The sequence below is a fragment of the Hemicordylus capensis genome, chromosome 6 (genome assembly GCF_027244095.1).
Source record: "Hemicordylus capensis ecotype Gifberg chromosome 6, rHemCap1.1.pri, whole genome shotgun sequence".
In the NCBI taxonomy this organism is placed as follows: domain Eukaryota; kingdom Metazoa; phylum Chordata; class Lepidosauria; order Squamata; family Cordylidae; genus Hemicordylus; species Hemicordylus capensis.
This window is the reverse complement of record NC_069662.1, coordinates 153778279-153805739: the sequence shown is the minus strand read 5'-3', so window position 1 is coordinate 153805739 and position 27461 is coordinate 153778279. Positions and strand designations below refer to the sequence as shown.

The 27461-nt window shown below is 43.0% G+C and overlaps 1 protein-coding gene and 1 long non-coding RNA gene across 9 annotated transcripts in view; one reads left to right on the top strand and one right to left on the bottom strand.

The window, feature by feature from the left end:
• ZMYND11 (zinc finger MYND-type containing 11) overlaps nucleotides 1-27461 on the top strand; it is a 156547-nt gene that overhangs the window by 12568 nt on the left and 116518 nt on the right. The gene's annotated exons all lie outside the window — the stretch shown is intronic.
• LOC128329554 (uncharacterized) lies at nucleotides 13116-27351 on the bottom strand. Its single transcript, XR_008309698.1, has 2 exons — nucleotides 27064-27351; nucleotides 13116-14887 (listed from the first exon to the last, which is right to left on the bottom strand). It is a non-coding gene; the product is annotated as an uncharacterized LOC128329554 (long non-coding RNA).

Sequence of the window (27461 nt, the reverse complement as noted above, 5' to 3'; positions counted from 1 at the left end):
CGGCAGAAATCCGTCATTTGAGTTCATTACTGTCTTTCAGGAGGGGCCTTAAAACCTTTTTGTTTGCCCTGGTTTTCCAGGGTTTTTAGCTGTTTGAATGTTTAATTGGTTTTATTCTGTGTTTATAGTTTTGATTTTAATTGTTAATTGGTTTTAATTGTTTTTATTCTGTTGTAAACCGCCCTGATCCATTTTGGAAGCACAATATATAAATTGAATGAATGAATAAATAAACAATCCTCATGAACAGCCATAGCACACTTGTGGATATGTCAGACTTGGAACCTCCCACCTCCACCAAGAAATGCAAATTTCAAATTTTGTGAAAACCTTGGTTTATACCATGACTCAAGCCTACTATATTTTATAAGATTGTCTCTTGAAAAAATCCCTAGCTACTGGACCACTTCACTGCCTACTTCTACCTAGCAGGAAGAGTAAGGAACGTGGCAGGGTATATTTTTATTAATGTCTCTAGAACAAAATGTTTTCCCCTGCAGTGTTCCCTCTAACAGAGATTCCCAGATGTTGTTGACTACAACTCCCACAATTCCCAGCTGCAGTGGCTTTTGTTTGGGGTTTATGGGAGTTGTAGTCAACAACATCTGGGAATCCCTGTTAGAGGGAACACTGCTCCCCTGGTCTAGCAACAAGATACAGATGGGAATAATCCTGCTCACCTTCCATTGCATAGCCAGGCACCATGTACTGTAGAATTTGTCTTGCTCTCTTCCTTCCCAGCTCTCTTCTCATAGTCCGGCAGAGAGAGAGGAGGCAATGTAATTACTGCCTGACTCTTCCCACTCACAACATGAATGCTGGCATAATGCTACCAAAAATTATAAGCACTTAATAATTCATGTGCCTAAAGATTTGACGCTGTTGCCTAGCTATAGTTCCCTAACTATCTGGAACCCCTTTAAAAATTAGATTAAAATAGCTTTGAAATGGATATATTAATTTAAGTTGTAATTTCTTTAATATGTATCCACAATATATAACCATTTCAGAACAGAAGAGATTATGGTTGTGTCCTTTAGATTTTCCTTTGCTTTATTTTGAGATCATTTGATCAGATCTTAAAATATAGTTGGCAGAAGGCAATGTTGATATGTTATTTGTCTGCACAGTGGAATGATCTCAACATTTGTTGCAAATGGAAATATTTGTTATTCCAATCTTTTTCCTCCTGGGAATTAGGTGGTATAGAACAGCAGTAAGAACTTCTGCTGTGGTTCTTGACTAGTTTGTCTTCTCAGTGTTTACCGAAATGTGTGGAATTAAGTAGCTGGCATTGTTTGCTGATGGTGGTTGCCTGCCTCATGAAGTCAGAACAGAAAGGGAGAGTAGATGGAGTAGAAACAACTGTTTTGCCACAAATCTGCATCTGAGGAATTGCTTTTTTGTGTTCATTTAGCAGACATCTATGGCCCCATTCAGACATGCCTAATTATGTTTTGTTTTTCTTTGCTTAACCATGGCTAAGCATGACATTAATTTAAATTTAACTAGAATAATATAATTTTAAAGTTGGAAGAGACGTTGAAGGCCTTCTAGTCCAACCCCTTTTTAGTGCAGGAATCTGCTACTTCATCCCTGGCCAATGGCTGTTCAGGCACGGTTTGAAAACCTCTAGTAAGGGAGAGCCTGCACCTGTGAACGGCTAACTGTTCATTGTGAAACTGCTCTTACAATTAGGACATTCCTTCTAATCTCCTCCCTGAACCTCATTCCTTGTAATTTTAACCTGTTGGTTCTAGTCCTGACTTCAGGAGGGGGCGGGGGCACCTAGATTTTTTTTAATCCCATGTTCTGCTACCAAGTGAGGTCTCCTTTATCCTGTACTTGTGCATTTGATTTTTCTTACCCAAATACAAGGTAAGAAATTATGTTTGTCTTTGTTGAATGCCATCCTGTTGGATTTGGCCCTATATTTGAGCCTATCGAAATTGGTTTGAATCTTGATTCTGTCTTCTAAAGGGTTAGCTACCCATTTCTGCCCCCACCCCCCAGCTTCATGCCTTCATGATAAACATCCTCTCTACTGCTTTCTCCAAGTCATTTATGAAAAAATTGAGCAGCACAGAGCCCATAACAGAACCTTGTGGTACTCTACTTTATATTTTCCTCCAGGTTAATTGGAACCATTAATGAGCACTCATTGAGAACTGTTGTTCAACTAGCCAAGAGTCCCCTAATCCATTAATCCATAAACCAATGTGGTGTAGTGGTTAGAATGCCAGACTAGGACCGCAGAGACCCAAGTTCGAATCCTCAGTCAGTCATGAAATTCACTGGGTGACTCTGGGCCAGTCACTGATCTCTCAGTCTAACCTACCTCACAGAATTGTTGTGAGGGTAAACATAACCATGGATCAGGGCTCTTTGGAAGAAGAGTGGGATTATAAATCTAACAATAAATACATAATCTGGCCCTCATGCTACCATCTATCAACAAGGATATCCTAGGCAGCTTTTGTCAAATGCTTTGATTAAATCAAGATAGAGTGGCTTCATAGCCAGTTGTTTACTTCCAGCATTCTGTTTTCTCTTCCTGTGCCTTGATTTTCAATAGAAAGGAGAACTGGTCTTGTGTTAGCAAGCATGACTTGTCCCCTTTGCTAAGCAGGGTCTGCCCTGGTTGCATGTGAATGGGAGACTACATGTGTGAGCACTGTAAATTATTCCCCTTAGGGGATGGAGCCGCTCTGGGGGGAGCAGAAGGTTCCAAGTTCCCTCCTTGGAATCTCCAATATAGGGCTGAGAGAGACTCCTGTCTGCAGCCTTGGAGAAGCCACTGCCAGTCTGTGTAGACTATACTGAGCTAAATGGACCAATAGTCTAACTCAATATATGGCAGCTTCCTGTGTTCCTATGATTGACAAAAGGACCACTTGTGCCCCCAACTCCTTACTTTGTCCCGGAGCTTTGTAGTCTCTTGAGATCCTTTCTAGGTGTCTTTTGACAGTATTGTTTGTTCACATGGATCAGCAGGAAGGGATAGTGGAGTGGGGGGGGGGGGCGGTTTGAGTCTTAACAACCTTCTATCACATATTGGAAATGTGTAGTGGAAGGACAACACCTCTTGAGATGACATTTCAGGCCTGCACACAGGTGTCCCTTTCCTTCTCAGTAGGAAGTCCCCTCCCCATATGTTTTTTGTTTTTTTGTTTTTGTGTGTGTGTGTGGTGGTTGGGATTCTCCCATCTATGGGGGATTAAGAATCTTCCTCCATGTCCCATGAAGCCTGGTGTGGGTTAAATTAAGGATGAAACTGGTTTGCAGTGGACTTGCAAATCATGGTTAAACACTACCTCTGCACTGAGCAGACCATTGTGAAAGTAGTTTTGCTGACTTTCTGCTTGCATGGTGCCAAATAGGAATCAGGTGTCCCATTTGTCACCATGCAGAGAAAAAGTTGTCCATGATTAGATAGGACTCTCTCTAATCATGCCCTCCAGGGGATGGGGCAGAGCTTAGCTTGGCTAGCTGTACATTTGGAATTTTAACCAGGGAACAAGGCAGTGCTCAGTGTTAACCACCTTAAGTATCATGTTTTCAATAGGAATGAAGATAAACTTCCTCAACTGAGTGCCCAAATGTGTGTATAAAATATCTATTTATTTATTTATTTAAATGTTTTTATACTGCCCAAAACTTACGTCTCTAAATAATCCCATTGCTAGGCAATTCCGTCAGCCCTGAGTATCTTAGAACCAGAATGACACACAAGTGTATGTTAGTCTTGTAAGTCCAGCTCTGTCCCCTTTCTGACAACGCGTAAGGTTTCTATTCCATTCTTGTTTCTGTCAACCTCTTTGACCTTTACACTTGCCTTTGAGCCATGAGACGCTTAATTGACATAACTGACAGCTAAGAAAATTGGCATATTGTTCTGCAGTTGGCACTGAATAGGCCCAGGTGGTCACTGTGGTTGTCCCTGTTGACAGGAGTTGAATTTTTAGTTCAGAATGTAATTGAAGCACTACAGACAAGGGGCTTCAAAATGGTTCCTGTCACAATGGTTTACATGTGCAAGGACTCTTGGAGATGAGGGAGCGTGTGATTGGTGAAGCTAACTTATGATTTCACAAAGCCTTTCTTCAAAAGGACTGATTTTTTTTAGCTAAAAGGACTGGTGGTGAGGAAGACCTGTTTCACGACTTCATCTTGCTGAAGGCAGAGGTCACACAATTGCTGAACTCTTTCTAAGCAAGCAAGCCAGTCAATGAGCTCTGGAAAAAATACATAAGAAAAAATTGAGATTGAAAGGGAAGACTGACAAAAGTAGGTACATATTTCTTCCATGTATGTAGCATTAGCATTCCCTTGCAAATAATTATTTTGCCAAAACCTTGTTCCCCCACCTAAATATGAGCTTCTCATCCTTTAATATGGAAAGTAGGAACATAGGAAGTTGGCTTATACAGACTCAGACCATTGGTCCTTCTAGCTCAGTATTGTGATTGGCAATGTCTCTCCAAGGTTTCAGGCAGAATTTTCTCCCAGCCCTACCTGGAGATGCTCGAGATCGAACCCAGGGACTTCTGCAAGTAAAGCACTTCTGTTGTTATAGGGCTTTCTGGATACTATTGGCTGAAATGCTCTGATCCTAGAGAGGGGGAGAAGAGGCAGAAGGCAGGTATTTTGGGAAGTAGAACGGAGAAAGGCTTCAGGTTTGAGAGTTGGGATTGAACAAGAGGGAGCTGCCTAGAGAGATGAGAGAAAGAGCAAGGGTTAGAATCTAGCCACTTCTAGATGAAGAAATGAGGGAATGACAATTTGGAGAGAGAATGGATAGGGAGAATTATGTGCACATTGATCAAACAAGATTAAGAATAGCACATTGATTTGAAATAACAGCCAAATTTTTGGTCACAGGCCACTAGTAAACATTTGAATTCCAAAAGGCTGGTGCAAGAACATCAAATAGATGAGCTTGTTGAATAGCAGAACTGTGAAGTCAATCTGTGAATAAAAAACATATGCTTGCTGCTGGAACAAAACAAAGGTCCATTAATCCAGTATCCCTTTTCCTCACAGTGGACAGCCAGATGCCTCCAAGTAGCACACAAGCAGGGCATTAAGGTAGTAGCCTACCCCATTGTTCCTTACAGTAACTGGTAATGAGAGGCACACTGCCTCTGAACATGGAGGCTCCATGTAGCTATTGTGGCTCATAGCCATTGACAGTCTTGTCCCTTATGAATCTGCCTAATCCTCCTTTTGTGTCATCTAAGACAATGGCTGTTACAACTTGTGGCAGCAAATTCTGTTGTCTGCTTTTATTTTGCTTTTCAAAAAAAAAAAAAAAGAGTGCTCAAAGCGATTTACATTGAAAAATAAGGAGAAGATGGTCCTCTGTCCCCAAAGGCTTGGAGTCTAAAAAGAAATACAAAGTAGACCCCAGTAGCTGCCTCTGATGGCATGCTATACAGGGCTTGGATGGGGATGCTTGTTCGCTGTTCTAATATAAAGGGAATCTCCACTTTGAAAGGTGCCTCTTTGCACAGTTAGCAGTGGTAATTCCATAAGTTGATTATATATTTTGTATAGAAGAACATTATGTTGCCTGTCCTTAATCCCTTGCCAATAAACTTTTGTCTGTCTTGAATCTCGTGCCAAATAGAGATGCAATGTCACTCAGAAACATAAAGTAGTAGGGTTGCAAGCTTTAATCTATCTAATCGGTAGATTAATCTCAATCAACAAAAGCTTTAGTTAATTAATTAATAGGAGCAAGTTCTAATCCATGGGGCCTTAATTTAGTGGCACACTTTTATGTTTGAGGCTGTTTTGGTTCTGGTGCATAACTGTCAGAAAATGAAAAGAGAGATATTTTTAAAAGTCCTTTCTTTCTAACTGTGCGTTTATTAAAATATGCAGTATTTCAGAAATGCACCAATTTATGTTTTGGTTCTCTACACATTATATAAATGTAATGAATTGATCTTTTGAAGGATGGATGATTAATCAACTAAAATTTATTAATTGGTTGGCAGCCATGCTAAAAAGTTCTGGCCACTGAATGGAATCGGCTGACATCTAGACTAAATTACTCATGAGCAGTCCCACTGAAATTAATGGAAAGTTAGCCATTACTAACTTGTCCTATTAATTTCAGTGGCACTTCTCATGAATAATGGGTAGTTGGCTAGTAACCTGTCTTAAAACCTTGGGAAGAACTGATCTTACAATTGTACCTGGATAAAACTATATTGTATTGAGTTTGTGATGATGAAGCCTCTGGCACAAGTTGACTTAGCTGGTGTGGTGACATTCAAATCAAGTTCAGTTTTATTTCCACAGGGGCCATAACAGAAATACAAATTTTAGTATAGAAAACAGAAATAAAAGCACATTTTTAATAAATATTTCCGTGGCCAAGAGCTAGACATTAAGGACATCGAATATTTAGTTGATTAGAAAATAAACAGTTTGCTATCCAGCTTCTGTGAAGGATGGGAAAATGTTTTGACTGCAATTGAAACCTTACACAGGAACAGACTGATGGCTGGGGAGAGGTCTCAGAATATAGGAAAGAAAAGGGACAAAGGATGGAATCCACCTTAAGTTCGTCATGACTAAGTCCCATTGAAATTAATTGGACTTACCAGTTGTCATGACCAGCTTGCCTCATTGATTTCAGTGGTGCTTAATCATGACTAACTTAGTCTGAACCGGATCTAGTGGCAAGGAGGCTGAAGCAGAGAAGGCAATGGAGTGAGAAAAAGGAACTCAAAGGAAGGGTAAAAGGAGAATGATGAGACTTGAGGAATAAGAGAGTTGCTGTAAAGTGGGGCCAACCATGGGAGGAGCCTTGCAGTACTTAAAGAGCTATGAGCAGGGGAGGGAGGGGGAGAGAGAGAGGAGTTCAAGGAAAATCGGCCCAGACACAAGGTGGCTAAAGGAGGTGGAGCAAAGCAGGCAGGGGCTACAAAAGCAGGTACTTGAGGAAACAATGGGCGGTGGAGGCAGGGAGCTGAATAAAAGAGGGGCCACAAGGAATGTAGAGCTGTGCAGTATTGTCAGGGAAGGGAAGTATCTCCATGCCTTCTCCATGCGCAATAAGAACTTGTCCAGGTTAAAGCAACCTCATATGCACGTACAGAGCCGTGTGAACTCTTCTGCTTGTAACCTTGGTGTTTAAATTGGGGATTCCATGAGGACAGACAGATGGACAGAATCTGCAAATCTTATCCAGGAGGACCTGTTCTGGGAACAGGTATCAATGAAAGGCCATTTGCTGTTTGGCAGGCAGAGTTAAACAAAAGACATGCACCTATACAGTTTATGATTGGTTTCTGTGCATGTTTTGCATCTCAAAATGGAGTTTTGCCTTTCTAACATGGAAGCCAGGAATGTCAAGTTGGTCAAAGCTTGCAAATCATGCTAGGAAAGTGTATCATACAAACCACAATTCCTTGGGCTTCAGGCTTTGATATAATAGTCAAAGTTAGTAGGGTTACTATTGCACAATACTTGGATTTGCTATAAAAATTGTGGTTTCACATATGGCAAATACATGTGAATCATATATTTTTGATTTTATGTATGCGGTATTTGATAGTGATAGATTTTTGCAGTGTGAGATTCCCCCCCCCCAAAGTGATCTCTCACATGTGGTTCTTTAAATACATGCTCTTTCTAAGGGAGGCTCCAGAGACTTCTAGAAATAATCAACTACTAGCTGACCCAATGCAGAGCATTTGTGCCCCTAGTTCTCCCTGTCTCTCCTCACCCCCATAGCATCCGATCTGGCTCCCTGCCCCATCTTTATTTCTTCTCCATCCCTTCAGCCACTTCACATCCCCCCCCCCCGCCCCGGCCACCACACACATCCCTTCAGCCAGTTTTGCCATTGCTACTGCTTTCTCTCGGCCATCCAGCTGCCGCTTTCTGGCATTCCTCTTCCTTTCCTGGCAGCTGCTTGCAAACTCTCACGAGAGCTGCCATGCACAGAATTAGCCATGGGTATGCCTTAGAATGTGTGTGTGTGTGTGTGTGTATGTATATATGTGTGTGTGTGTGTGTGTGTGTGTGTGTGTGTGTGTGTGTGTGTATATATATATATATATATATATATATATATATATATATATATATATATATATGCATGCTGTGTAGCTTGATTTAAACTGAAAATTTGGGTGGTCGGGTCTATTTGTAATTCTTTGTGTTGGTGTATTCTGTACTCTTTGGCCTGACATTGGAAAACTCTGCTTGTTGTACACAAAGACATTTATGATCTGCCTGGGAAGAAGTGTCAACTACAATTACTCATCCCAAACCACTAGGCAATCTTTTGAATGCCCTGGCCCCAAACCATTTTGAGTATTTTGTGGATTAAAAACCATGACCTTGAATGTGAACCACTATTCTACAAGGAACTAGGAGAGAACAAATTCAAGACTGATGTGTAAGTGTTGCTAAGGAGACACGCCATTGCGTTCTGAACAAACGGTAGAAGTTTCCTCTGGGAAGTTGCCTTCATTCCCAGTTAGAGCAGATAGATAGACTCCTGTGCTCAGGAGAGGCCAAGGATGAGTGCATGGGTTTGTTGTTCAGATGTGAAAGAAAATGAGAAGAAGCCTTCATGTCATATTTTAGATATAGCATGCAAACGAAAAAGGAAAAAAAGGAGTAAAAAGGATATTTTTCAAGTTCCTAATTGTAATTAAAGCCACCTAATGGTGCAGCGGGAAAATGACTTGATTATCAATCCAGTGGTTGCCGGTTTGAATCCCCTCTGGTATGTTTCTCAGACTATGGGAAACACCTATATCGGGCAGCAGCGAAATAGGTAGATGCTGAAAGTCATCATCTCATACTGCGCCAGGAGATGGCAGTGGTCAACCCCTCCTGTATTCTACCAAAGACAACCACAGGGCTCTGTGGGCACCAGGAGTTGAAATCAACTTGACGGCACACTTTACCTTTACTGTGGTTGTCAGGAGTAGACACCGACTCGATGACATATTTTATCTTTACCTTTAACTATAATTAAACAAGCATTCTGAAGCCCACTGAGAATGAATTTAAAACAAGGCTTGGCAATCTCAAGCCAGGAAGCTATGGTGTACAGAAATTTAACTATGGTGCCTAGAGTAAAACATTTAGAGGAATTTAATAAAATCTGTATTTGTTTAAATAAAATCTGTGTATATCTCAGGAAGCTGGTTCTGTTTTAAGTATGTTACTTGTAAAGAGGATAAAGAAAAAGACATTTAGCGTTCCCACCCCACTAGGGATGGGCCCGGACCAGTCTGGAGGCCATTGTAAAGGCCTCCGGACCTGGGCGGTCCAGTTCGGGTGGGGGGGGTACCTTTAAGAGCGGGGGGAAGGGTTTACTTACCCCTCCCGCCGCTTTCCTGCTCTGGCGCCGTAATTTCAGTAGTAAATTTGGCGGCAGGATACCTCCCTGCTGCCCCTTCCCCGCTGTCGCTCTGAAAAACTCCCAGGAGTCCTTTGTGCGCGCGCACGTCACAGAGACGTGAAGCATGCGTACAACATGCGCGTGTGCAAAGGACTCCTGGGAGTTTTTCAGAGCAACAGCGGGGAAGGGGCGGCAGGGAGGTATCCTGCCGCCCCATTTACTACTGAAATTACGACGCCAGAGCAGGAAAGCGGCAGGAGGGGTAAGTAAACCCTCTCCCTGCTCTTAAAGCCACCCCCCACCCCAGTGCCGGATCGCAGTTTGGCGGTTCCGTGCACACCCCTACCCCCCACAATGTCCATCACTAAGTCTGGCGATTTTGTCAAGTGTCCATCATCTGGCTCCTACATTTTAGAGCTGGCTGCTAGATAACAAAGAAAATTTGTCAAGGCCTGATTTTTTTTATAAAAAAAGATGTTTTCCAAAGAATTAGGTGCAGAAACATTTTCCAAGGTGGGTGTGACAAAACGCAGGCCTCCCTCTTAGCTCAAGAATGCCTGATACTTCCACTCCACTCTGAGTGCTCTGAATGGGGGACATTCCTCCATTTTGTTACTGATTGAGGACAATCCTAGCCTTTTGCCATCTAAAGGACAGAACCATCAAGGTATAGTCTTAAACCCTTTTCCACAATTGGTGGCCATTTCGAATCAGACCTAACTTTTAGATGTGCAAGTTAACACCCATTAAGGAGGAGGAGCCTCCTGTTTGGAAGGGAACCCTCAATCCTGGATTGGCCTAAGACCAGTGTTACATCAGATATACACTGACTCTTTTCACTGGATTCCAGAGCTGTCTATCTCTGGCAGAGTGGGAAAACCTTCACTATAAAATGGAGGCCAAGTCCTGCTGCCCCCTCGAAGCTATTTTGTCACCAGCCATGCCACTTCCAGTAACCAGGCACCATGTCACCATCTGCTTCTGGTGTCCAGAAAGGGAGATGCTGTAGAGATTAATGCTCTCTCAGCCAAGGAACTGCGTACTGCTAGACTAAGGAAAAACTAGGTCCTAGTTAGTTAGTTTAATGTTTTTGTATTTCCTTTTTAATTTCTGTGTGCCTTTCTTCTATTTCCCCGTTTCCCTCAATTTCTTATTCTCTGTGCAACGCTCTTTTCTTAATCAATTTTATTTACTTTGAAGTGTCTTCTGGTTTTAAAGGTTCTGGAGTGGTACTTGCAAAACTCTTTCCCATATGCCTCGCAAGGTCATAGTGCTACATAGTGCTAAGTCGTCCTGGAAAATTTACTTGCAATTAAATGAAATACTTCTATAGAATGATCAGTTGAACTGAATTTTTATCTTTTATTTAATTTATTAATGTAAATTAATAATTTAATTTATTTTACATTTATTTAATGTGTCAAATAATTAAATCTAGTATGGCAGCTTGAGACAGTTGACTGCCATGCGCTACACTGTACCAGTTCTGTACATAGACTGTGTAGTGATTAGACTATGAGTACTTGAGATTGTTCTCTCTTCAGCTCTGATTTTTAGAACAATTAAAGCTCAATCTTCATCTGCTCTGGAATAGCCTTGCTAAGGCAAATGAGGCTACTTCAGAAATAAGCTGTTTGAAGACTTCTAGTTAACCATCTGGGGTATTTCATTAAAAATACATTAAAAGGATAAATTCCCCCATCTTCTTTGTAAGTATATAAGGTGAGAGTCAAAGGAATGCTGGTATATTGCAGTGACGAACTGCAAAACTTTATTGGTCCAACTATCCCAGCACTGCTTATTCTGCCAGGTAGCCATTTTCTGCAGTCTTTAAAAAGTAGAGGTCCTTCTTCGGCTTTGTTGCCTGATATTTGGAGATACTGGGAATTGAACGGGGACTTTACACACACAAAGTGTGTGGTCTTCCATTGAGCTGTGTTTTTACTCAAACTGGTTAGAGAGCCAAATTTCTTACATAGCCACTCCCAAAATGTTCACCCTTTTGATGACTGGGAGGGTCAGTGATTAGCTTCTAAAAATAACCTTCTTCATCACATTCCAAGGTGCCACCTTTCCACATCTCACCTGCCAAAAACCTATTATCAGCACAGCCTCTGGCTGACATCTGATTGGTTGTGGGCACACTTCAAGGGACTGCAGGGGCACAACAGGAGATCTCATGCAACTCCTGCTTCTTCCCCCCCCGCCCCCGCACACATACTAGTGTGACAGAACCATTAACCTTCCGAGTGGTGCTTGCTTTCCAGAAGGGCTCTGCCAGATCAGAAATGCTAGTCTGTGAGAGATCTCCAATCTTGCAGAGCCCTTCCAGAGCATGAGCAGTGCTCAGAAGTCTAATGGCTCTTACGCAATGTGTGACAGGAGGAAAGTGGGAGTTGTGGTAGGGCTCCTATTGCACCCCTGAAGTCCCTTGAAGCACACAGATGTCATTAGGATGTCAGCCAATGTCTCCAGTCACCAGCTGGCCCTGCCCCTACTCTGGCCCAGAGCATCCTCCTAGTAGCAGCTGTTGCTTTGACATCTGAGGCCCTACCACTTGTCCTCTAACATAATCTTGCAGAAAAAGGTATAATTTATAAAAATGTGGCCAGCGAAACACACACATTGTAGGTGGTTACTAAGGTTAAAGAGAGACCAAAGTTCTCCTCACAAACTTCCCCGTCTCCTCACTCTATCCTGTTGGGTCTTACTAGTCTACAGTCAGGCTAGTCTGCATAATCACAAGATCATCCTGTTGCCACAGCACAGCAGGATGAAGGGCATTTTAAAAAATTTATTTGCTACTAAAAAACTAAAACTAAAAAGGGAGTTTAGTAAAAACAGCAGCAGCACATTACCCTCCTGTTTGCAAATCAATAAAACACATACATACTCTCTCTCACTTCCTAGGAATAATCACCTGAGAAACATTGGCCGACCTATTCTGCAGTATAACATGAGCCACCCGCCAAGGCACCACCTGCAGTCTTGCACAAGAGAGCAAATACTTAAAATAGCGGGGCCCAGGGCACTTTGGGAACACTGCTTACATCGGAAATAGTGTAAATAGAGTTATGAGTCCCACTGATCATTGAGGTCATCTGGAGAGGTCCATCTCCATTTGCTCAGCTGGTGGCCACATGGAGATGGGCCTTCTTGGTTGCTGCCCCGAAACTGTGGAATGTGCTCCCTACTGAAATACATTCCCCCCTCCCTATCTCTGACAATTTTTAAAAAGCACTCGAAAACCTACCTCTTCACCCAAGCCTTTCCAGCTTTAAAAATTTTTAAAGTTCTAATCTGTGTTTAGCAATAGCAATAGCAATAGCACTTACATTTATATACCGCTTTATAGCCGGAGCTCTCTAAGCGGTTTACAATGATTTAGCATATTGCCCCCAACATTCTGGGTACTCATTTTACCGACCTCGGAAGGATGGAAGGCTGAGTCAACCTTGAGCCCCTGGTCAGGATCAAACTTGTAACCTTCTGGTTACAGGGCGGCAGTTTTATCACTGCGCCACCAGGCAATCTAACTTTTAGATTGCCTAAATTGTGTTTTATGTGTGTTTTAACTTGTTTTATGTTATTGTTAACCACCCAAAGATGAAAGTTTGGGGGGGGTGTACACATGTGAAAGATAGATAAATAAGTAAATGAACCAAAGCAGTTCTTGCCCATGCTCTCTTGGGTCTTGGCCTATGGATGTGTGAGGAAACACAAGGAATAAGATCAAGGATGTATTTTATAGCTTTTATTTAAGAAATAGATTCAAGCAGTTACAGCAGCAACTGAGTCCTGACAAACAGAAGCCAATATTTCTAACTTAAATGCAAAACAGTTCTTAATGAGAAGGTAGGAAAAGGGAAGAGTGGGGGAGAGTTCTTTACCAAGGAGCGGGAAGGTTCGGGCAGATGGCCAGCCTGCCATTTTCCCATAGAGTAGAGTTGCTGGTGAGCATAGAAGAGATAAGATGAATGAAGATGTAGGCTGGAGAAGCTGGTCAGCCAAGGAGAAGGAAGAGACATCTCTTGGATCAGCTCTCTGATCTCCTTGTCTCAACCTGGACTTGTTTTACTCTTTTCCATGGTATTGGGAGGTCATCCTCAGTGTGACGGGTTATCAGCCTCTGCATGCTCTGAGACAGGACCAATCAAATTTCAGGCAGGCTAGTAGGTTAGCTAACTGTCACTCAGCCCCCGGTTCCGGTCCTGTCTCGCTCCGTTTCTCAGTCTTTGGTGGTCTTTGATGTCATCTCCTTATATCCATCATCTGTGTGCAATTGTGCTATCTCCAGGGGACTTTGTCTCAGAAGATTTTGTCCAGTTCTCACCCTCTCTCCCTGGCATAATGTGGAGCAGTTAGCTCCACATTATGTTCCTTATCTGTTGTACCCATGGCTTGCTACAGGAAGTTTCTATTAAGTTGTAATTCTTCCCTCCACTTCTGTCTTCAGCCTTGATTGGTAAGGATTAGCTGTCGAACAGTTATTGCTTTCCTTCCTGGCCTTTTGGGCCATCAGTTCTCTCATTGGCATTTCAGAGGAGGGAATTAAGGAGGGGAAGAGGGAAAGGGTAGGGTCACTGTTAGGTTACTTTCTCATACGGAGTAGAAGAGGCTCAGATTAATACAGCAAAATATCAAAATTGCAAGAAATACAGAGTTCTTCCTAATTCTATCCTAGGCTATAGCACTAATGCACAGATGTAGCTAATAGGGGCCTCTGGATCCTGCTGATCTAGTTTTCTATTGCAAGGACTGTAATCAGCAAGGTTGTTGTAGATTATTCAGCATAGTGCAGTTCATAATATCCTTGGCAAGTGTTATCTCTTTATCCATAGGAACTGGAACAAAGGCCAAGGCCCTGGCCTTAGCAGTCGCAGTGATACACAGGGCTCAAGAAATGTCAACTTAGTTCATAAGCTAGACAAAAGTTTTACTAGTATGGCGCTACACTAAATAAGTTCTAAATAAAACACTTCCCACTGAGCTGCAGATACCAAGTTTGCATGGGCAGTCCTGCCACTTAAATTAGCTGAATGCACTATTTTTTTTTTACTTCAGAATATTCTCAGGGAAAGGTTGATGTGGGGGAAGGGATAGAAAAAATTCTAAATAACACACGTCCTACTGAGCTGCAGATACCAAGTTCTGCATGGAAAATCCTGCCACTTAACTTAATGCACTACTTTTTACTCCAGAATGTGCTGATCTGTTCACGAGTTTGGGAAAAGATAGAGAAAATTAAAAATGGGCAGGTTTGGAAGAACAGGTGATCAGGGGCTAAGAGTGTAGCTGGCTTTTGCACAACTCCCTATGAAAGGAATTAACCGTTGGAAAGGGCTGTTAGTTTTACTCCCCCCCCCCACCGTCTCCAGTAGATGCTGACCATCGGCTTGAGGGATGAGTTCCTGCAGTGTCTCTCTGTAAATAACACCAAGTTACAAAACAAGCCTTCTGCTGGGGGAGGGGAGAATCTGGGATTCTTCTGCTGTTTCTGACATTGTTAATCTGTTCACATGTTTTTGGGGAAAAAGAATAAAGAAAATTAAAAACAGGCATGTTTGCAAGAACAGGAAGCCAGAGAAGTCATTACAAAAGAGCTTACAATGAATGCACTTGGCACTCTATTCTCCCCCCCCCCCCAAAAAAAAAGAAAGAAAAGAAAAGAATTGGAAACAGAATGCAATAACTACACAAAGCAGCAGCAGAACTGTTTTCAGCTCTCCTCTACTGTTTCATGAAGGCAGCATTTCCAGCTTGGATATGCAGTTCTCTAGCAAAAAGGAAACAAGTTGTTCTGGTAAGAACTAATCTGCCTACTTTCCTTTCACTAATCTTCATTGATAATTACCATCCTCCATTGGTTAGCTCATTTCAGCCTTAAACGTTCACATGTCTGCCATTTGGAATTGGCAGATGTCATCACAAACTATACCATTGAGCTGTACCGATGTGTCCCTACACCTGTAGCAAATTTGGTTCAAATTGGTTAGGAAGTTCACAAGAGGATTTTTAGCCCACCTGTGCCTTAAACGTTCATGTGTCTGCCATCTTGAATCAGGGTGGATAACATCATCGCATACTATGCCATTGAGATGTCCCTATGTGTCATTCATTACAACTGTACCAAATTTGTTTCGAAGTGGTTAGGTGGTCCAAAGGTTAGCCCACTTGTGCCTCAAACATTCATGTGTCTGCTATCTTGAATTGTGGTGGATGACATTGTTACAGACTATACCATTGAAGCTTCCCTATGAGTTCCTACAGTTGTAGCACATTTGGTTCAAATTGGTTAGGCTGTTCACAAGTTAGCCCATATGCAACTCAGATGTTCACATACCTGCCATCTTGAATTGGGGTGGATGACATCACAAACTATGCCGTTGAGATGTCCATATGTGTCCCTACTACTGTAGCAAACCTGGTTTATTGTCCAGGCATTGCGAAGTTGATGCAGGGGACACACACACACACACAGAATGCCTGGTGATCTCATAAGCCTATTTAAGGAAGAACAAGCAGCTGTGTCTCATCCTGTGAAGCGGGGAGCTCCCTCCAGCTTCTCCTCCTGCTGCTTTGTTTCCACCACATGTTCCATTAGTCAGAGTAGCTGCTAATCACAGCAATTTCGGCTCTCCTTGAGGACGCCTTGACTCAATGTATGTTGGTACGTTATTCATCGGGGTGGTGGTTTCACTCATTGGGCATCATTTGTCCCTCATCACAGACAGGTAGACGAGTGGATTTCCTGAGCCCTGATGATACAGTACAACACAGTCAGAGCCAAAGGGAGAGGGCTGGGCACTCTCAAAGTGCTGGTGCCCTGCTTGAAGTATTTGTGCTCTTGTATACTTTAGGAGCCCGCAGCAGCATGGGTGGCTGAGAACCTTCTGCATTTCTCTGTGGAACATGGGCCACCAGTTACATTGAAACTGTCAAGTTTGCCTTATATTGCATTGGCATCCATTCATTGTTAGTAATGTATTTTATGAAACAATGAGTTTTTAGATATGGAAACATTGCCACGGAAAATTTAAGTATTGAAAACTTTCTAGAAACCTTTCTAGAAAGATGGTCAGTACCTGTTGAAAAACTTCAACACCACATCATGTCCAGAGTATTACAAACAAAACCAAAAATCAGGAGTGGAGGTAGCTGTTAATCATGGAAACATTTTTGAAAAAGAAATGTTATGGCCTTTTGCACTACAAGGGAAATCGTTTTGGTATATCATGAATACAAATATGATGAATATAGAGCTTTTCAACAAAAGTTTCCAAAGTAGTGGACATAGATATAAATAAAATAGCTATCTGTCCTCAAAGAGCTCTCAATCTAAAAAATAAACATAAAATAGAAACCAGCAACAGCCACTAGAAGGATGCTGCGCTGGGGATAGGGCCATAAGAACAGCCCTGCTGGATCAGGCCCAAGCCCTATGTAGTCCAGTATCCTGTTTCACATAGTGACCCACCAGATTATTATTATTATTTTTACATTTATATCCCACTCTTCTTCCAAGGAGCTAAGAGTGGTGTACTACATATTTGAGTTTCTCTTTCACAACAACTCTGTGAAGTAGGTTAGGCTGAGCGAGAAGTGACTGGCCCAGAGTCACCCAGCTAGTTTCATGGCTGAATGGGGATTTGAACTCGGGTCTCCCCGGTCCTAGTCCAGCACTCTAACCACTACACCACGCTGGCTCAACCACAGGCAAGAGATATGTGCATGCCCTCTCTCCTGCTGTTGCTCCCTTTCAACTGGTATTGAGAGGCATCTTGCCTCTGACACTGGAGGTGGCCTACAGCCACCAGATTAGTAGCCATTGATAGACCTGTCCTCCATGAATTTGTCTAAGCCCCTTTTAAAACCATACAAGCCGGTGGCCATCACCACACCCCATGGCAACGAATTCCATAGATTAATTATGTGCTGTGTGAAAAAGTACTTCCCCTTGTTGGCCCTAAAGTTCCCGGCCTTCAGTTTCATGGGATGATCCCTGGTTCTAGTGGTGTGTTGTGAGAGAGGGAGAAAAATATTTTTATCTACCCTCTCCACTCTATGCATAATTTTATACACCTTGATCATGTCTCCCCTTAGTCGCCTCTTTTCCAAGGTAAAGAGCCCCAGATGCTGTAACCTAGCCTCATAAGGAAAGTGCTCCAAGCCCCTGATCATTTTGGTTGCCCTCTTCTGCATCTTTTCCAGTTCTACAATATCCTTCTTAAGATACGGTGACCAAAGCTGTACGCAGTATTCCAGATGTGCACCATAGATTTGTGTAAGGGCATTATATTACCATTTTTATTTTCAATCCCCTAGTAGCAGCAGCATGCAATTAGCCTTTTTCACAGCTGCCACACACTGAGCCAACACTTTCAATTTGCTGTCCACCACGACCCCAAGATCTTTCTCCTGGTCAGTCACCAGCAGCTTAGATCTCATCAGCATATATGTGAAGTTTGGTTTTTTTGCCCTAATATGCATTTCTTTACTCTTGCTTACATTGAACCCCATTAGCCATTTTGTTGCCCACTCTCCCAGTTTGGAGAGATGATTTTGGAGCTCCTCACAATCTGTTGTGAAATTCACTACCCTTGAAAATTTAGTGTCATTGCAAATTTGACCACCTCACTGCTCACCTCAACTTCTAGATTATTTGTGAATAAATTAAAAAGCACTGGTTCAAATACAGATCCTTGGGGGACCCCACTTCTTACTTCACTCCATTTAGAGTACTGTCCATTTATACCTACCTTCTGTTTCCTGTCCTTCAACCAGTTACCGATCCACACATGAACCTGACTGAATGAATCCACACATGAACCTGACATCCCATGACTGCTAAGTTTACTCAAGAGCCTTTGGTGGGGATCTTTGTCAAAAGCCTTTTAGAAGTATACTTTGTCAACCAGATCACCTTTATCCACATGTCTGTTGACACTCTCAAAGCTCCAAAAGATTAGTGAGGCAAGACTTGTCCTTGCAGAAGCCATGCTGGTTCTCCGTCAGCAAGGCCTTTTCTTCTATCTATATATATAATTCTCCTGAGTGTGCCTTGGAATGTGCGTTCCAGTGCCCAGCTGATTGGCTGGGTGGTGGACGCGCCTGATTGGCTGAGGTGCACCCAGGAGGATTGGTTGCCACGGCGGTGGCCCGGCCATAGAGGCCAGAGGCGGCGGGCCCGGCCGCGGAGGCAAGGCCTAGGAGGGGGGAAAGAAAGGGGGTGCAGAAGTGGCGGAGGGGAGGAGAGGTGGCAGGGCCCGGAAGCAGTGACTGGGGCAGAATGGGGGGGGGGGGAGAAGTAACCGCTGGCCCCAAAGAGCGCACAGATGCTCTGTGCGGGGTCGGCTAGTATGTTTAATAATTTTGTCCTTAAGTATGCTTTCTATCAATTTACCCAGCACTGAAGTTAAGTTGACTGACCTGTATTTTCCCAGATCCCCCCTGAGTCCCTTTTTGAAAATCAGAGTTACTTTGGCTACTTTCCAGTCCTCTAGTACAGAGCCTGATTGTAGGGACTGTAGAGATATCTTTGCTAGGAGATCAGCAATTTCACATTTGAGTTCCTTCAGAACTCTTGGGTGGATGCCATCTGGCCCTGGCGATTTGTAAATTTTTAGTTTTTCAAGACAGTTTAGAACATCTTCTCTATTTCTCTGCAGTCTCCTTGACCTGCTCTCCCCACAGACAATCAGGCAGCAGATCGGCTGCCCAGATGATTACCAGCTCTGTCATGGAGCTGATTGGGGTGGTGGGGATTGGGGGCCTCCTGGCCCCCAGAAGTTCCATAAGCCACCATGCGAGTGCGCAGTGCCTTGTGGGGAGCCCCCCGACACCAGTTGGCTTGTTGTAGCCTCCCAGTCGGAAGGCTACTTGTGAGTTGTGGTGCGGAGTCACGTTGCGGCGACACACAATCTTTCAAAACCTGGGTTAAGTGGCAGGTTTCGTAAGTGGGCTTGCCATTGAGCTGCTGCCGGGAGCCACTCGGCTCCTGTTGCTGCACATGAGCAGCAGGAACCGGGCTGAGCTCCCTTAGCCCGGTTCCTGCTGCTCTTGAGAATCATCTCATTATTGGGAACGAGGAGACTTAGTAGGCTTGCTAGACTTGGACAAGTTTTGCAGTTATCTTTTCTGTCAACTAAACTGTCATGAATGTAAACCTGTTGCTCTCAGGAGTGCTGTAGCAGCTGTCCAGATTTTACTAGCATGTAACAAAATGAATTAAAAGAACCTTAGATAATATTTTAGCAAGTCAGCTGTTTTGGCCATCTTCAGTTGGAAAAAGTAATAATTCAAAATCCACAGAAATTTTGTATGCCAATATTTATTGGAAGTTTGCTTTGATGCATGACACATGTTCAAGCATTTGAAGTTGTTAAATTTAGAGGAGGGTAGTGGATTTAGATTTAAGTTTAGAGAAGGGTAGCAAAGAATAGGCTAACTCTGACATAATTTTAGATTATTACCAAAGAACTAAATTTAATGAAAAATGATATTACAACAAATTTGTTGTTAATGTCTTGGCTTTTCAGATATTACAAACAGAAACTTTCTCATTTTTTACTTATTAATTATTATTTTATTTTGCCTTTTTGGAGTTATATGTTTGCCATTGATTAAGACTTGAACATTTTTAGAAAAAGCAAATTTAGGCCAGAATATGTGTGAATCCTGGTTATTTGCCACATTTCTTTTTTCTGGGAGAAAACTAAAATTGGTGTACAATATTAATGAAAACTGCTAAAGCAGCCATTCATGGTTCAGTGGAGTTAGCTTGTCACATTATGTGGCAATTGCCATGTCCTAGATAGCTTTAAAAGTATTGCAGAAATCCTAAGGATCTTTAAAAGGATCCTTAGGGACATATTCCTGGAAGAGCACTTTTGGAGGAAAGAAAGATAACTGCAAATCATTTTCTTCTTCTCCCCCTGTGTGCATTCTCTGCTGTTTGGCTTACCTTGGAGCAAGCCTCTCTGCAAGGGTGCAGATCCTGCTCCACTCTCCTTACACTGTGCTGGATGTCAGCCATTTATTTTTATTTACCCTATCTGGAAAACCAGAGCTTAAAAGACTGAGCATAGGCCACTGGTGGGAATCTGTCAGCCATGTTTTCAGGACTATAGCCACTGAACCAAGATGGGTGGAGGATAGTTAAGTCAGTAGCAAAAGCTTTGCTCTCTTTCAGCCAAACTCACATCAACTTTCTATGACACAGATGTGTCACATGGGCAAGGCAAGGCAGATGTGTCACATGGCAGTATGGGCCAGGCAACAGCCTTGATTGCCATTTTGGTGCTGTGGATTTGTATTTAAATGCATTTTCCCTTGTGCCTTTCTGCTCTGCATAAGGTTTCACAGCTTCAAACCATAGATGGTAATCAATAAACTAAAAAGCTCTCTGCTGCTTACATATGGCAAAGAGCATTTATACTCAATTGCATAGATTAGGATTACCTAATGAATAAGTTTTGAAGGTTTAAATATATATAATTCAGTGCAGTCTAATATGTATAAATAAAATCTTGTTTTAAAAAGATGATTTGGTTCTCTCCCTCCCCCCACCCCCATGGTAGTTTAAATGGTTTTTCTCTGCAATGTTACCCAATTAAAAAAATCCTAGTAATTACTGTGCCAATCCTGTGCTGAATTGGTGTGATCATATGATAGCATTGCTGATTTACTGCTTTTCACAAGAAACGCCCAAATTATAGGGAGAAAATGCCATTTTTTATTTTTTATTTTATGATGGGTTGCCTCCCACCTTCTCTTGTATTTAAATGATGGCTCCAGTTCGTGTATTTTGTGTTCCAGCATTGGTACTATTGTAGATAAATCACTAAAATGGCACCATTTTGCAGTACTGGTAGATAATGAATTGGTGACAGATATTTCTAAATTCCGCTTTGAACACTCACTCAGATTCTCATTTAATTATGTAAAGCATTGTAACTAATCACTGCACTTTCAAAGATCTCACTTGAACAGGAATGCCAGCCACGGTGATCTGGCTGGATTCCAGGCTGGGTGATTATGTCCTGCCATCCTGAATTCCTCCTGCAGTTCCAACTGGGTGTGATGACTGTTATTTATTTACACAGAAATGCATATGAATGTTGGCTGTTTGCCGTGCAGTGCTGCTTGCTGCACAAAATAGCAAAATCCCAGCCGCCCAAATAATTTAATCTCTTGTGCATGAAAGAGACAAGTATGCTGAGTGGAACATAGTCTAATAGGTGTCAAAGAACAGGTGGGTTTTCAGAGGCTTATAATGGGGAAGCAGAGAATACATGGCATATATATGAGAATCTTTGCTAGTATAAAATGGAGGAGGAAGAATAAATAAAGGAGAAAGACAGAGAATACAATTGTAACCATTAAAGAGGCAGGAACTAGAAAAAGAAAACAATGAAAGGATTTGTTTTAGTTATCTAGAGAATGTTAGTAGAATACAATTTGTAAATTTGACAGTGACTTCCTTGTTTAAACAACTTGGGCCTGATTCATATAATTTAAAACAGGGCTTGACAGATCTCAGGCCCTAGGGTGCCCTGGCACCTAGAAATTTAGCCATGTCACCTAGACTAGAATTTTCAGAGGCGGGATTATTTAATAAAATCTGTATGTGTCTCAGGCAGCCTTGTTTCTGTTGTAAAGGGGATAAAGAGAAGCAAATTTGCTCTCCATCTTCACAAAGTTTGTCATTTTATTTATTATTTTATTTACTTATTTATTACACTTTTATACCACCCCAAACTCGTGTCTCTGAGTGGTTCACAATAATAAAACAGTTAAAAACACATAAAAACAATTAAAAACTTACAATTTAAAAAACAATCACAGATTTAAAACCTATACATTATCAAGAAGCTGAAAAAGCCTGAGTAAAAAGATGCCAGTGATGTTGTTGCAGTGCAGGTACTGTGGTTGACAGCAGATTCTGGGCCAGTGATTCTGTTTTGGCCATTTTTTGGACTATATTTGAAATGTGTGTTCTGAGTTGAGAGGACAGATTCCCTTTTACTGTGTGTTTCTGCAGTGTTTTTCAAGGCAGAGTTGCAAAATGCATTGCAAATTGCAATGCAAAACTTGTGTGCAGTGCACTCTGTAAATGCAGCCTGTTCCGGCCATAGGGAACAATGGAGAAACATGAAACACTCATTGTTCCCCATGGGTATCTCCCAGGGTCAGCAACATGGGTTCTGTGGTAGGGTTGTGTGGTTTTTAAAAAACACATTTTGACCTTTCTCCCAAACCCCTATAGGATCCTATGCTAGCACCCATTATGCCCTACCACCCAACCCACTTTAGTGTCCCTAGGAGCTGAACACAGGGAACAGTGGGGTGTTTTGAGTTTTTCAGTTGTTCCCTATGGCTGGAATACTTAAAACATTTCAAGTTTGTTTCGTTGAACCAACCGGGGTCAATTGCTGTTTCGACGAAACATTTTGGCCGTTTGCATTTTGTTATGAGCTTGAAACAAAACACAAAACCAGTATCCCTGTTAGACTGTCGGACCATATCAAATGTGTGTACTTAAGTTTGGGGACCAGGGATAGACTGGGGCTTCTGTTGGTGTACCGATCGCCCCACTGCTCAATGGAGTCCCTTACTGAGCTGACGGACTTGGTCTCGGGTTTGGTGTTGGAGTCCCCCAGGCTTGTGGTGCTGGGGGACTTCAATGTTCATTTTTGGAAAAATTTGTCTGGGGAGGCTCAGGAGTTCATAGCAGCCATGACAACTATGGGCCTATCTCAGGACCAACGCACATTGCAGGTCACACGCTTGATTTGGTCTTTCACTCTGATCTGGGTGGTGTTCCGTGGGTGGGGACTCCTGAGATTTCAGAATGCAGTGGCTTGCCTACTTATGGGTGCCAGAAAATATGACAGGGTAACACTTCTCCTGCAGTCATTGCACTGGTTGCCTATTCGCTTCCGAGCTCAATTTAAGGTCCTGGTTCTGACCTTCAAAGCCTTGCAGGGCCTGGTGCCTGTCTACCTACAGACCCGCCTCTCCCATCCAGTTACCTCCTGTCCAGTTAGATCATCTCAGATGGCCCTTCTGTCGGTCCCTGATTTCTGAGATGTTCGGGGCTCTAGGACCTGTGAAGGGGCCTTTTCGGTTGCTGCCCCACTCCTTTGGAACTCTCTCCTACAGATCCGGCTAGCCCCTTCCTTACCGATCTTCAAATCGCTATTGAAGACTTTTCTTTTTTGCCAGGCTTTTGCCCTGTAGTTTATCTTTCTGTTCTTTGGTAGTTACTTTAGTTTTTAATTTAGAATGTAATTTTTATTGTTGCCTGTTTGCATGTTGTTGTGCACCACCCAGAGTCTTTGGAGTGGGTGATATATTAAATGTCTCTAATAAATAAATAAATTTCCCCATTGTCATGGACGGACCACAATCTGGTTAAGGTTGGACTCACAATAACTTCCCACCTTCACAGGGGCGAAGGACCTATTCGGATGGTCCGCCTGAGAAGGTTATTGGATCCAATAGCATTTCAAGAAGCCTTGGAGGGATTTAGTGTTGGCACTGCAGGCGATCCTGTTGATGCCCTGGTGGAGAATTGGAATAGTAAACGCACCGGAGCAGTATACATGATTGCTCCTAAGCATCCTCTCTGACCCGTTTCAAAACTGGCCTCTTGGTATATGGAAGAACTATGGGGGCTGAAGCAGCGAGGTAGATGACTAAAGTGCAAGTGGAGAAAGACTCGGCTTGAATCCGACAGATTACCACATAGAGCTCATTTGAAGATCTATGCTCAGGTGATATGTGCAGCAAAGAAGCGATTCTTTTCTGCCCATATTGCATCCACAAGTTCACATCCGGCAGAGTTGTTCAGGGTTGTTAGAGGGCTAGTATTTGCCCCTCCTCCCTTGAATCAGAATCTGGAACCATCAATTATCCACTGTGATGTGTTTAATGAATTCTTTGTGGGGAAAATCTCTTGTATTTGGGGTGACTTAGATTCCATCTCCACAATTACTTCAGTGTCTGATGTGGGGCTGTCCAGCAGCTCCTCTTATGTGATTAGGCTGGATCAGTTCCAGTTTGTGACTCCTGAGGATGTGGACAAGCTGATCAGAACGGTGCAGCCTACTACCTGTTCTCTTGACCCTTGCCCGACATGGCTTATAAACTATCTAGAAGGGGGGGGGTTGTTGTAGAAGGCCTGGTAGAGATTATAAATGCATCTCTGATGAAGGGTAGGATGCCTCCTTGTCTTAAGGAGGCAATTATTAGACTGCTTCTGAAGAAGCCTACCTTGGATCCCTCGGAGTTGAGCAACTACAGACCTGTCTCCAACCTTCCGTGGCTGGGCAAGGTAATTGAGAGGGTGGTGGCCTCCCAGCTCCAGACAGTCTTGGAGGAAACTGATTATCTTGACCCATTTCAAACTGGCTTCCGGGCTGGCTATGGGGTGGAGACTGCCTTGTCCGGCCTGATGGATGATCTCCAATTGGGAATTGACAGAGGAAGTGTGACTCTGTTGGTCCTTCTGGACCTCTCAGAGGCTTTTGATACTATCAACCATAGTATCCTTCTGGAACGTCTGAGGGAGTTGGGAGTGGGAGGCTCTGCTTTGCGGTGGTTCTGCTCCTACCTCTCAGGCAGGTTCCAGATGGTGTCCCTTGGAGACTGCTGTTCTTCAAAATCTGAACTTTTGTATGGTGTCCCTCAGGGCTCCATATTGTCTCCGTTGTTTAACATCTACATGAAACCACTGGGAAAGATCATCAGGGGATTTGGTGCAGGGTGCTATCAGTATGCTGATGACACCCAAATCTATTTCTCCATGTCAGCATCATCAGGAGAGGGCATAACCTCCCTAAATGCCTGCCTGGAGTCGGTGATGGGCTGGATGAGGGATAACAAACTGAGACTGAATCCCGATAAGACAAGGTACTCATTATGCGGTGACGGAACTCGAGAGGTGATTTTGATCTGCCTGTTCTGGATGGGGTCACACTTCCCCAGAAGGAACAGGTACGCAATCTAGGGGTCCTTCTGGATCCAAGCATCTCCCAGGTTGAGGCAGTGGCCAGCTGCATCCGTTTCTTGAAATGAACGACCTCAAAACAGTGGTACATTATTATTATTATTATTATTATTATTATTATTATTATTATTATTATTATTATATTTTATTATTTTACATTTATATCCCGCTCCTCCTCCAAGGAGTACTACATACTTGAGTTTCTCTTTCACAACAACTCTGTGAAGTAGGTTAGGCTGAGAGAGAAGTGACTGGCCCAGAGTCACCCAGCTAGTTTTGTGGCTGAATGGGGATTTAAACTCAGGTCTCCCCGGTCCTAGTCCAGCACTCTAGCCACTACACCACCCTGGCTCTCTGCTGGTAACCTCCAGAATGGATTACTGCAATGCCCTCTATGTGGGGCTGCCCTTGTACATAGCCTGGAAACTACAGTTGGTCTAGAATGTGGCAGCCAGGTTGGACTCTGGGTCATCTCGGAGGGACCATATAACGCCTGTACTGAAGGAGTTACACTGGCTGCCGATATGTTTTTGGGCAGAATACAAAGTACTGGTTATTACCTATAAAGCCTTAAGCAGCTTGGGCCCTGGGTACTTAAGAGAACGTCTTCTTTGTTACGAACCCCACCTCCCATTGAGATCATAAGGAGAGGTCCGTCTGCAGTTGCCACCTACTCGTCTGGCGGCTACTCAGGGACGGGCCTTCTCCGCTGCTGCCCCGAGGCTTTGGAATGTGCTCCCTAATGAAAAAAGAGCCTCCCCATCTCTGACAGCTTTTAAAAAGTCTTTAAAGACGCATCTGTTCACCCAGGCTTTTAATTAATATTGTTTTAATGGGTTTTAATGTTGTAACCTGGTTTTCAGGGTTTTTAAATTGTTCTGTTTAATTGTTGTTTTATGATGTGTTAATTGTTAATTATTATTGTTTTACACTGTTTTATAATTTCTGTTTTACTCGTTAACTGATTTTAATGGTTTTGTTTTAATGTAAACCGCCCTGAGCCTTTCTGGAAGGGCGTTATAAAAATTGAATAAACGAATAAATAAAATCCATTCCATGCACATCCCTATCGCTTTGCAGTTAACTGTTATAATAGTGTCGTCTGTATATTGATCTCTCCTTCCCAACTCTGCCCTGGGGAAGCCATGGAGGTCTTAAATGCGTGTCTGAGGTCAGTGTAGGGCTGGATGTGCGCAAGCAAACGGAGATTAAATGCAGCAAGAGAGCTGTTTAGGAGTTTCAGAGAGAAGGACTGAATTCCCCTTGCAAGACCAGTTATACAATCTGGGTGTGCTCTTGAATCTAGCATTGCTCCTAAACACCTAGGTAGCAGCTTCAGCTGCAGCTGTTGGGTGCTTTCAGCCAGTTTAAGCTGGTGCAGCAGCTGTGCTGATTCTTGGAGAAGACAGATCTGACCTCAGTTACTCTTGCCTTGGTAGGCCATCTCAATTGGACTACTGCAACACATTTTATGTGGCCTGCCTTTGAAGACCATTCTGAAATTGCAATGTGCGGAGTGCTGCTGCTAGACTGGAGCCAGTTTTCAGGGCTCCCTTGTTCCAGCTTCACGAAGTCCTAGTCCATTTCTAGCACAATTCAAAGTACTGCTCATTACCTATAAAGCCCTTAACAAGTTGGGACCAGGATATCTTAACAGCCACTTATATGAGGGTACCTGTTTCTTAAGATCATTGAGAGTCTTCTGCCAATTCTGTCACTTGTTGAGGTCTGATTGGTGGGGATGTATAACAAGGCCTTTTCTGTGGTGGTCCCAAAGATGTGGAACTCGCTGTCTTGGCAGATCTGCTTGAGCAACCAATCATCATGCTTTTCAGAGGATCTTGAAGTTCTGGCTTTTCCAGCAGGCTCGTACTTAGTTATGATGTTTTTCTCTGGTTCTCTTTTTATATATTACTAGCTGACCTCGCACAGAGAATCTGTGCAGTTGTGCACTGAGCCTGTGGCATCCCCGCGCAGCCCACCCGCCCGTCCGCCCCCCGCGCAGCCCGCCCGTCCCTACCTACTCTGTAACTGGAGTGTGTGCTCATTCCTTAGTGCTCTGCTGTTTTACCT